Genomic DNA, 12,337 nt, shown 5'->3' on the forward strand with positions numbered 1-12,337 from the left:
ATCCTTGCTTCGACCACTCCGATCTTGGTGTCATTAATCTTCCTATCTTGCGTAATTACCTCCAAAATCTTCGTGATTCCTTGTTCATACTTGTCTTCCTTCTTCATCGGCTCAACCACTCCTCCTTTGCTAACATTAAATCCTGCAGGGGGTTGCAAGTAATTATTGTTAGAATAAGAAAGATTTGGGTGCGGACGGTTCCCATTATAATTATTGAAATTACCGCCCCCCTGATTAGGGCGATAATTGTTATTGTAGTTTCTGGGACCGCCTCCTTGCACGTAGTTGATTTCTTCCACAGTTGATATGGCAGTTTCGGGTGCATTGACCGCCACTATGGAAGTTGCCGGAATTGGATCTTCCTTCCTCGAGATGTCCATTTGATCAATCCTGACTCTAAGTTCTGCTAACTCCTTAGCAAAAGAACTTTCTTCGGCCTCTTCTATGGCTGCTACTCTTCTCGTGGCATGCCTTTCCTTAGACCACCCCCGACTGTTGGTGGCGAACTCCTCGATCACCGCCATGGCATCCTCTCCTGTCTTTCTTAGAAATCCTCCATTTGCCCCTGAATCAAGCATAGCACATATTTTTTCATTAAATCCATTATAGAGGATTCCTACCTGATGGTCTATGGAAAAACCATGGTTTGGGCATTTTCGAAGAAGAGCTTTGAAACGAGCAAATGCCTCATAGAGGGGCTCGTCATGGCCTTGTGTGAACTGAAAGATCTCACTTTTGAGCTTCAAAATAGTGCCTGGCGGGTAGTATTTGTCGAGGAAGGTAACTACGATGTCCTTCCATGTGGAGACCTTTTCTGGTGGCATACACTCAAACCACTCCTTAGCAGAATCAATCAATGAGAATGGAAAAAGTCTTACCCGTATGGCATCGTCGTCGACACCATTTAATTTCAGAGTGTTTGCGATTTCCACGAATTTGGAGAGATGGCGGTTAGCATCTTCAGTCGCCCTACCTGCAAAAGGAGTTTGCTCGACCCTTTGGATAAGGGGCATGCGTAACTCAAAATTGTTAGCATCAATACGAGGGCCGTTAGGAAAAGTGATCATATTCCCATGATTGAACATGTTCATCACAGGTAATGTTTCTCTGTTCTTCTTTTCCATGGCTTCTCGGGCTGCTCTCTCCGCATCTCTCTCATCCATCAGCAACTTCACCATCTCCTGCAGCTTCTCAATATCTGTTCGGTCACCCATTATTCTCCTGCACTATTTATTTGCACTATAAATACCTGCAAGTATACAGAGTAGGTATAGTATAGCAAAAGGTTAGTACCGGGTATCGAACACGGGGAAGATGTACACAAAGTGTCTATCTTCTACTAGAACTCAATTACTATCTGGAGAAACAAGAATTTTTGGAAACTTTTGAAAACAGTAAATATTAAAAACAGTAAACAACTAAATGCAAGCAAATCACGGAGAGAAAAGTATAGAGATAAGGGGAATTCCAGGGATGTGCTTTCACTTTTATGGTTATACAAATTCCAAACGACAATACCCTAGCACAGTTAATACTTTGAAAGGACGAGTCACCTAGCTTATGCTCATGCGATACAAACGTTGATTACTAACATTAGGGTTGTCAATCCTAACACGTAACTCCAAAAAGCTCCTAAGACCCTTGAAAAGTCCTCACTCTCAATTAACAGTGCCGTTTTAAAGGAAGCTAACTGTAGTGTCTACTAAGTGGATCTAACTCGCTAGAACTCTGTCACAGTTATGAAGCAAGTTGTATTGAATCATACATAATTGTGTCACTCAATTATGAAGCATCATGATTAACTTAGGGAAGAAACAAAGTAAAAACAAAACGGATATTAAATAGAAAACGGAATTGTATAACCAAAGTTGCTACTAACACATCCCTAGAATCCTATGAGTTTAGTTACACATGACTGAATAAACTAAAAACATAGATTGAAGGGAAAGCAATTTGAACATAAAACTAAAGCAAATAAAACCCGTAGGTTGAATCCTTGTCGTTCTTGATGTTCTTGAAATCCTTCTTCAACTCCTTGCACAATTGAAGTACTCTAGCTTTTGATCTCTATGAATGTGTTCTTGTTGTGTGTCCAAAAAAAACTCCTCTTTTGATGAAGCTTGAGGTCCTATTTATAGGGGAAGATTATTCCTCATCATAGAAGGAAAAGATCTTCAAAATTTGGTAAATCTTGGAGCAAATCTAGGGCTGGTCGGATTCGCCGCCTTTCTCCGGCGGGCCGCCGCACCTTGGCCGGCGGTCGCCGCGTTGGAGTCCAGAGATTCTGACCCTTCGGTGGCGGACCGCCACATGTCCTCCGGCAGTCGCCGGGCGAGACTCTTCTCCTAGCGTAAATTTCCGAGGCGGGCCGCCACATAGCTCTGACCGCCGGGCGCCGGCGGTCGCCGTACAACTTCGCGGCGGTCGCTGGTCGCCGTCTGACTCCAGATTTCTAGACTATGCGTTTTTACTCCCCTTTTCGGCTCAAATATGCACATTTCTCACAAAACACGTCAACATACCAAAATGTATAGAATATGCAAATAATGGACATGTAGAGTGATTTTGATAACAAAAACGGACCAAATAATGGCCTTAAAACAATGCAAAATCCGGGCGTATCAACGGTCATAGAGTGAAAGTCTATAGGGATAATTCCGAGTTGTGTGTTGTGGACGTGATTCCACTACACACACTCCCTATTATTGCCTAAAAGGACGGGGGTAATTTCCGGTGAATTCCTGGGTCAAGGAGTAAGTTAATAATTTTGAAAATTCAAAACTGAACCAGGGAATCTCGGAAATACAACACGGATGTAAATAGTTTAATTGTTTTCTTTTAAAAAATCAAAAAAAAAAAAAATTCGAAGCACCAGACTCCAAGGGGAACCGATATTTTATGCCCTAACCTCGACCTAGGGGTCTGGAACCTTCATTTTCTTTATTTTGTAGGGCATGATCGAGGGAATTAGCCAGGAGGAGAATCTGAAGGAAGGAGTCAAGGTGGGAAAAGATATTTCGAATTTCAAATTCTGGCCGATAATTATGGGAGACGTACGGTTGCTTACATCACGCCTGCAACCGTACCATCTTTTCACCAGAAAAGCAACCGTCGTCCTTCTCTCTCCAGTCATTCCTAATTAGAAGAAATTTTTGTTTACTCTTCCTTCTCTCTTAATTCATTTTCTCTCTCTAAAAACGGACGAAACCCTAACCAAAAATTGCCCAGTTCTTTTCATTTTTTTTCAGATCTACACCGATGGACTCTACCAAGGGCACTGAGTATGACCCAACCTTGTTGACCGAGTTGACGCAGAAGGTGGGAAGTATAGAGAAAGCAAAGGAGGTGTATGTCCTATTCGCCGCCAGTCTAATGCCGTCTGCGCCGACTGCACCGTCACTGACAATTCCGGCAGATTCGGCTGCAAAATCGGCGAATCTCTCTGAAGAAGGATCGTGAGTCGCTACACCACCGCATGCAGAAACCGCTTCGCAAGAGGCGGAGGAAGAGGAGGCATTACACAAACAGTCGGAGGATGGTGAACCGACTCATGACGAGACCTTGGTGGAGACAGAAGGGAAAGAAACTGAGAGCCCTAATCTTGAGGGTAGGGAAATGTGTGAGGGGGAAACCCCTATTTCTTTTGAAGTTCGTGAGGGGGAAACCCCTATTTCTGTTGAAGTTCGTGAGGGGGAAATCCCTGTGTTAGATGAAGTTGCGGAGGGGGTAACCCCTATGGTGGAGAGAGTGGCTGAGGGGGAAACCCCTGTGTTTGAGAAGACTACTGAGGGGGAAACCCCTACTTTAGAAGATGTCAGGGGGGAGAACCCCATTTATATCGAGGGGGCAACCCCTATGTTGGCTAGTGAGGGGAAACCCCAGAGAAGCTTTCTGCAGAGTCAGATCTACATTCAACGGAAGTACCGGAGCCCGAGGAAGGGCTGAAACTGATCGTGGACCTGGTTGAAGACCAGGAAGAAAGTGAGCCCAAGGTTGATGAGAGGGCAGAACGGAGGCGCACCAGGAGGACCCTCCTTGATGAGGTCGATGACTTAGTGCCTGACGCAACAAAGGCAGAGGAGCGCCGCTTGGCCAAGGAGAGGGCTAGGAAGGGAAAGGCGGCGGCGACTTCATCCACCCGGTCCAGGAAAGCTCCCTCCGTCCAGGAGGTCGAGGAGACCCTTTCCCCTGTACCCGAGGAACCCTCTGTCGAGGAACATGACGAGCCCACCCCTGACCCCGATAGTGAGTCTGAGGAAATGGAAGAAGACCCTGTTCCCGGATGTCCGGTAGTTTGGCTAACTAAAGACTTGTTGGAGGAGATGAGGCAGTTTGACGACCAGAAGAGGATCGCAGTGTATAAGGAACGATGTAGCACCGGGAAGATGGCCAAGTCAGGAAAACAGTACAGCAAGAGGGAGCTCAAGACGATTGCATGTGGTAAAGAATTCCGCGCCTATATCCGAGCAATAGGATTTGAGTGGCTGTTGCAGCACAGCCAAGAGAGGGTACCAGTGGATTTAGCAAGGGAGTTTTTCTCCACTTTTCGTTTGAAGAATACCACTGACCTGGACGCGGATTCTATCACATTCAGGCTTTTCAATCAGGAGTACGAATTGAGCATTAGGGAGTGGTCCCTACGGATGGGGTTGTTTACCCAGGAAGAAGATGAAGAGGGGGCATGGAACGACAGGATGGTCGGGATGCCAAAGAACACACCTGGATTCAAGGTCCAAACAGCATGGGAACTGGTTACGCACCCTAAGTCAGGGGCGTTTAAATCCAGCTACTCCAAAGCTTCCCACATCGACAACCGGGTCCTCCGTTTTTCTCAAACATTTGTCAGCTATAATTTGATGGGCAGTGCAAACTCAGCTCTCACCACTACCGACCTCTACTTCACATGGTGCATGGCGAAGGGTGTTAAGGTACACCTCGGATACTGGTTGGTGCAGGCGTGCCACCAAATGACGAGCAACCCAGGGCGTCATATGTACACCTGCCACCTCATCGGCGCTTACCTCCAGAGAAATATAGACATGAGAATTGCCAAGGCCGCTCCGCTAGTAGTCATGTGCGAACCCCCAGAGGTGTTTAGTGTTGATTATTTCTTCAACAAGGGGTTGCTGCAGACTCAAGGCACCAGGACTCTCTTCTATTCGTTGGGAGACAAGGTGAAGGCAGAGCCGGAGGAAGCCGAGGAAGCCATGCCGAGTGAAGAGGTTGAAGAGCTGCGCAAGGAAGTCCAGGACGTGAAAAAGGAGATGCAGATGATGAGGAGAGAAATGATAAAGGAGCTCGGTGGGATAAGGAAGGAATTGATGGGAAATCGGGAGGAAGTACAGACCCTGAGGGGAAATATTGCTGATTTGGCGGAGAAGTGTGCCAAACAGAATGATAGGATGACGGAAGCGGTGGAGCTTTCAATGAAAATGTTGAAGTGGATGCAGCAGACGCTCCCCTTGATCCAGTCGAGGACAACTCCTGGGTCCAGCAGTGAAGTCAGGCAGCCCACTCAGAGCAGTCCCTCCGTCAAGCGACCACAGCAGTCGCTCCAGTTGATCTCCCCGACCATTCCCGTGCAAGTTCCAGCCCCACCAAAATCAAAGTCTACCGTGAGAAAGCCAGTACCTAAACAAACAACACAGGAGGAAGAAGAGCTGGAGCAGCCATCCAAGAAGAAAGTGAAAGTGACCAGACTCGGAATCCCACCCCAGTCTGGCTCTCGAGGGAGCCAGCCCCAGAAGTGACCAATCATCTCTTGACCAAGTAACTTTTATTTGCCGTTCTTTTCGTTTTTTTTTCATTTACCTGTTATATATGTGTTTAATATTTGTTATATCTTCTCCCACTTAGCCCACTGCGTGGTCTAAGTGTGAGAAGTTTGTGTTTTCTGTTGTTGTGTTTGTTTTCCTATGTTTTCTGTGTTTCTTCTCCCACTTAGCCCATTGCTTGGTCTAAGTGTGAGAAGTTTTATTATTTTGTTTTATTATTTTGCATTGATCTCTCTGTTCCCCCCTTCACGACGATGGCTTGAGTGAAGTGGGAGGGGGAGAGGAGTCAATGCATTACCCGTGTTGCATATTAAGAGTCTGTTAGTCTTAAGTGTTGTCACATGAGCCAGTGGATATAATACGGCATGATCCCCTTAGTGAAAGTAATTGAAGATAGGAGGCATTTCAACTTAGAAGCTTTTTCCTTAAATAAGCCTAGTTAATTTGAGTGAAGCAAGAACGACGGAGAATGCCTCTACTTACTTAGTTGTGAAGCCCTACTATATAGTGAGTTATAAACCTCAGATAACTTTGAGCTAACACATGTTTAAGGGCCACCACTGAATGCTTAGGGAGAAGAGCTATGAAGGAGAAAAATTGGGAATTGGGTTATGAAGGTATAAGCTGGACGAAGTCCAGGGAAAGGCGTTATAAGCTGGACGAAGTCCAGAAGAAAGGAGAAATGGAGGAATAAGCTGGACAAAGTCCATTTTTTTTCTTTTTATTTTTTTAAAAAAATATATAAAATAAATAAAAAGAGATGAAATTTATTTTATTTTTTTTAAATAAAGAGAGAAGAGAGAAGAAGGAGAAAAAAAATAATAGAAAAGAGGAGGAATAAGCTGGACGAAGTCCGGGGGGGGAAATGGTCTAAAAACAGGAATGATAATAGCCTGACCCAGGAAGGAGAAACTCTCATAACCCAACGCTTCAGTGGTGTAGCATTAACTTAAGAGAGAATCGATCCTAACATCCCTGGTGAGGAATGAGTGATCGAGTGAACCCAACAATTGGGTAAGTAGAAGGCTATCTTGACAAGCTGACAGATTGGCTAGGTAAAGGAAGGGAAAGGGCCTATTTGGAGGAGTGCAAACTATTGGATTGACCTTAATCTTGTGGGGAAAGATGCCTAAAATTGAAACTAGCTCATGTATATGTGTTTTACGTGTTTGTATGATTTTCATATATTTTCTTAGTTTTTTTTGTGTCTAGGTCTAGGAGTCGGTCAAGAGATAACCTTGCTTGAAATTTGCCTTATTCTTTTTCTTTTCTTGTCTTTATACTTGAGGACAAGTATGGTTTAAGTGTGAGCAGTTTGATAAGGCTAATTTCATGCATCGGTAATGTGCGAAAAATGTTATAATTTGCTGGGTCTAACACGTTTCCTAAGCCAGGTGTGTGAAGAAAATCGCTAGATCAAGGAAGTACTGAAGGAGATGGTCTAGCGAAGGAAAGGAACGAAGTGAGCAGGATTTACAAGGAAAATTGGTGTGACAGAGGAGTCTACAGCTGAGGGCAACAAAGTCTTATCTATACCTCGCTGGGCCCACTCAAACGCATATATATATAGAAGAACATGCAATGCAAGAGGCGATAGTTTTTTTTTCACTCTTCTTAGCTCACACACTTTGCACACACTTGGGAATGGATCTGGGGTAGTCGTGATCGGAAGGGTACTTTCTAGAAAATCTCGTGTTTGGCAACACCGTCCGAGTGAGGGCGAAAATAAAATTACCTTTAATTTCAGTTGTTTTGCTTATTTTCACCGTCGAACTTCACTTTTGGGAGTCTACCTTGATGTTGATGATGCTTAATTGTTTTACCGTTCGTGGATCTGCGTTTAGCGGTAAAATTTCAAGTCATTTTGCATAGATCTCTCTGCTGTTCGCTTATTTCTTCAATTGTTATGTCGATCTCTGTTTATTTTGATGTTGAGGTGTTTGATGTGGAATTTGGTGACAGATCTGTGGTTGTTTGAGTATTCGGAGTTCTTTTTTTTTTAAATCTGACGTGATGGAGAGTTTCTGCTGTTTGGAGTTCATGTCGGACGCTTGGATCCGGAGTGGATTTAGCGTCTGAGGTTGGATTCGACGTGTGGAAAGATAGTAGTTCGATAGATCTTGTTTTTTTTCTTCTTGGTTTCTATTTTACTTCGTCTAGGGTATGCAGATCTGTTAAGTTCTTCGTTTATTATGCATAAATTTGATTTCAAGTCAGTAGCTCTGTTTTTATTTTGCTCATGCTGCTTTTCTTAAGAAGTTTTACGCAATTTTGGTTGTAGAAGACGATGTCACTGTCAGTCGGTACGAGAGTTAGTTATTCTGCCAACTTTTCAGTCGTACCTTGCTTTTTCAGACATGGTCCCCACAGTAGGTTTATTTCCTAGGTCTAGCTGTTAGTGTAAGAATTTTTTAAAAGTTCCCAAGTCAAGTTAATTTTGATTTTCCTCAACCCAAGAAAATGCGTGGCAACAGCCAACACCAAAAACACTCCCAAATCCTTGAACATGAGTATTACGCATCCTTCTCTGTGGGATCGATCCCTACTTCCCTATACTAGGTTTAGTAAAGTGGTTGAGGGTTTTTGAAAGAAAAAGTGCTCTGTGTGTCCGACAACCGGGATTCCTCGCCACCCACGAGTTCCTAGACCGAGTGATCTGGTGGACTTGCTGGATCTAGGGAACCTATTATCTCCTATTTGAACACGCGTAGACCAGAGAACCTTTCAAGACCCAACTGTTGCTGAAACTTGGATACGCGCAATGGAGCGCATATTCAACTTTCTGCACTGCACAGACCAAGAGCGTCTATCTTGCGTGACCTTTCAACTGATTGGACCTGCTGACTTCTGGTGGGAAGCAAGGAAGAAGACCATGACACCGCTTATACAGAAATATTATAAATGCTACACAACAATATTACAAACACTACACAACAATCTATAGATTGTTGTATAGTGTGTCGGATATTGCTGGATAAGAAATATTGCTGGATAAAGACCAGCAAATTGCTGACCGTCTTTTTCCAGATTTTTTTTTTGCCACGTGACAGCTTATTATTCGTCCACGTGTACAAATGATTGGCTAGGAATGGTGGTATGGTGTTATTTTAAGGGGTGGTGGCACCCTAACATGCCCTATATATATATATATATATATAGGTTTGTGTTAAAATGACAACCCCTTTTAAAATGACAACGTGACAACGCTTATACAGCAATATTAAAAATGCTACACAGCAATATTACAAACACTACACAGCAATCTATATATTGCTGTCTAACGTGTTGGATATTGCTGTTCAAGAAATTGTTGTTTAAAGGCCAGCAGATTGTTGCCCGTCTTTTTTGGGGTTTTTTTTTTTTTTGGTGGTATGGTATTATTTTAAGGGGTGGTACAAATGATATATAGGGGCATGTTAGGGTGCCACCACCCCTTAAAATAACACCATACCACCATTTTTAGCCAATCATCTGTACACGTGGACGAATAATAAGCTGCCACGTGGCAAAAAAAAATTCTGGAAAAAGACGGGCAGCAATCTGCTGTTCTTTAAACAGCAATTTTTCTTAAACAGCAATATCCGACACACTATACAGCAATCTATAGATTGTTGTCTACCGTATTGAATATTGCTGTGTAGCGTTTATAATATTGCTGTATAAGCGTTGTCACGTTGTCATTTTAAGAGGGGTTGTCATTTTAACACAAACCTAAATATATATATATATAGGGGTGCGTTAGGCTCCTTTGCACCCTAAGTGTCCTATTTCCTTCTTAATCTCAGCCCTTGGATCCTTGAATTGGATGGTTGTGATCAATGCATTATTAGTCTATAATGTTGCATTATTAGCCGTTATGCATTATTAGAATAAAAATGTGCATTATTAGTCTATAATGTTGAATTATTAGCCGCTGTGCATTATTAGAATGAAAATGTGCATTATTAAATGACACGTGCCATTAATCTAACCGTCAGATGACAAAATCGTGGGGCTAGGATTAAGAAGGAAAAAGGACAAAAGATATGAAAAGGATTTGAATACATCCCTATATATATATATATATATATATAAAATAACATAATATATGACTGAAAACTCAAAAAAAAAAAAATTAAAACATACCAAACAAACCACATTCACCAACATCATCAATACTGAGAATCTCATTAATTTTCATAGTATTATACATATAAACACAAAATCCAGGGACTTCAACTTTTATGATAGAAGACTTTTCATAAATCTGAATTTTGAATTCATGCGCAGTAGTTTTGTATTTTTTCGGACTATCTTTAACGAAAAAATTCTTGATACAATAGATATCTCCTTCTTTGATGACACGGCCCTTTCTCTCGATCATAGCCTTAGGAAACGACACATGTATTTTAACTCCCTGTAATTAAAGACATTTGTCAATATATATATAATATAATCTTGACCATAAATGCTACGCAAGTATATACAAACAAATATACATTATAATAATACTCCTCATCACGCATTATACACTCAAGAGATGAAATAACATCTCCTCTCCCAGACCAATAAGTATTATATTTATAGACACATCAAACTTTAATAGTCTGTGTGACACTTGCCCTCGTTAAATTTGCTAGCAACGTAACACCTTGCGCCATATCAACTGCAAACTACAAAATACAATCATTAAAATAAAAAACGATTAGAATTGCATATAACAACTGCAAATTACAATCAAACAGCAAAAAAAACAACACAACAATAAAAAAAAAATTAAACCTGAGATCAAATACGAAATTCAAAGTAGGAAAACAATCATCTGCGACTCTCACATATACACACACTCTTTTGTGACAACTAACAACTTCCAGAATTTGTCACAATCAAAAAGATCATCACATCGAATGTTTGCAATCAATAGATAGAAGTAGAGAAAAAAAATGTGTGCATAACAAACTAAGCTCAAAACACAAGGAAAATAGCACTTGTATTACTGCATCAGCTCTCAAAGTCTCAACATCAGGTGGCCCTCCTCTTGATAGGGTGAGAGTTCCACCCTATCGCCGGCGAGGGCGGCTGATTAAGCGTGAGGCGGCAAGTTTGTTTGAAACGTGATTGTTGTATGAGAAGAAAGCTTTACCCTAGTTGAGGTGCTAGAGTTTGTAACGAGAGTGAGAAAAAAGATGATCTTTATTCCTCAATGACTCAATCTATGAGAATTCTACAATTTATAGAATTCCCCCTACTTGATTCGGACTTACGACTCGGGAAAGAATCAAGAAGAAAACCTGAGAAGATTGACTCTTACAACAAAATATCCGAAAAAATTAAAAGATAACAAAAAGATTACAATCAATTAACTACTGGAAGGTGTAATCCTTGAATCGTGCAGGGCGTGATCTTATCCTTTTTGGGTAATCTCTTTCAGCTGGGCCGACTTGTGGGTTAGTTTGTTTGACTTGATCGGCCTGCATGGTAGTGTCGGTGTGTTGTTGGGCCGAGTCCCTATCAATTCCCCCTCCCAAAACAACCACCTTGTCCGCAAGGTGAAGATCGGGGTAGCCTCGAGCAAGTATTTCTTTTGGCTCCCATGACGGTTGAGCTGAAGGATCATTCGACCAATGAACGAGCCATTGTACCTGGGGAAGTCCTTGAACCAGCACAGTGCGTTCCTCAGTAGCAGTGATTGGTGTATCTAGTGGTCGGCCTCTCTTTAGAGTACCTAGTAACGCTCCCATAGCTGAAGAGGCAAAAGGCTCGACGTAGGGCTTCAACAGAGAGACATGGAAGACGTCATGGATCCGACTATCCGTGGGTAGCTGGAGGCGGTAAGCAACCTTACCTATGCGCTCTGTCACCAAGAATGGCCCATAAAACCTGCGGCTGAGCTTGGCATAAATAGGGCGTCCGACGGAGTGTTGCCGATGAGGCTGCAATTTAAGTAAGACTTTATCACCTACCTTGAACTCAACGTCGCGGGGATGGCGGTTGGCGAAGGATGCCATTGCTGCCTGAGATTTGAGGAGGCGGGACTTGAGGCCTCGAAGCAGCTCTTCACGCTCTTGCAGCATCTCGGCCACCGAAGCGTTGTTGACGGGTCTGGGATATGTATCGAATAAGTTTGGTGGCTCCCGACCATAGAGGGCTTGGTATGGGGACATGCTGATGTTCACGTTGACGGTGCAATTCATGGCTAATTCGGCCCAAGGGAGCATTTGGGACCAACGATCAGGGCAATCATAAGTGTAAGCACGCAAATATTGCTCCAGCGCACGGTTTGTTACCTCTGATTGGCCGTCCGTCTGCGGGTGGTAAGCAGTCGTGAACTGCAATTTGGTGCCACAAGACGTGATCAACTCTTTCCAAAACTCACTCATAAAAATGGTATCTCTATCGGATAGCAACTTCTTTGGAAAACCATGTAATTTCACCAACGTCTCAATGAATAGTTTAGCCACTCTCGGAGCATCGAATCTTGCTTTCAATGCACCAAAATGTGCATACTTGGAGAGTCGATCCACGACAACCAAGATAGCCGTGTGGCCTTGTGACGGAGGAAGACCCACAATAAAATCCATTGA

At 42.8% G+C, this 12,337-nt stretch overlaps 1 non-coding gene across 1 annotated transcript; it reads left to right on the forward strand.

Moving 5' to 3' along the window:
• The first annotated feature begins 636 nt into the window (after positions 1-636).
• LOC148931066 (small nucleolar RNA R71) lies at positions 637-743 on the forward strand. Its single transcript, XR_016137463.1, has one exon. It is a non-coding gene; the product is annotated as a small nucleolar RNA R71 (small nucleolar RNA).
• The last annotated feature ends 11,594 nt before the right edge of the window (positions 744-12,337 follow it).

The sequence above is a fragment of the Salvia hispanica genome, chromosome 3 (assembly GCF_029641045.1).
Source record: "Salvia hispanica isolate PSC_SH4W2 chromosome 3, Shi_PSC_v1, whole genome shotgun sequence".
Lineage (NCBI taxonomy): Eukaryota > Viridiplantae > Streptophyta > Magnoliopsida > Lamiales > Lamiaceae > Salvia > Salvia hispanica.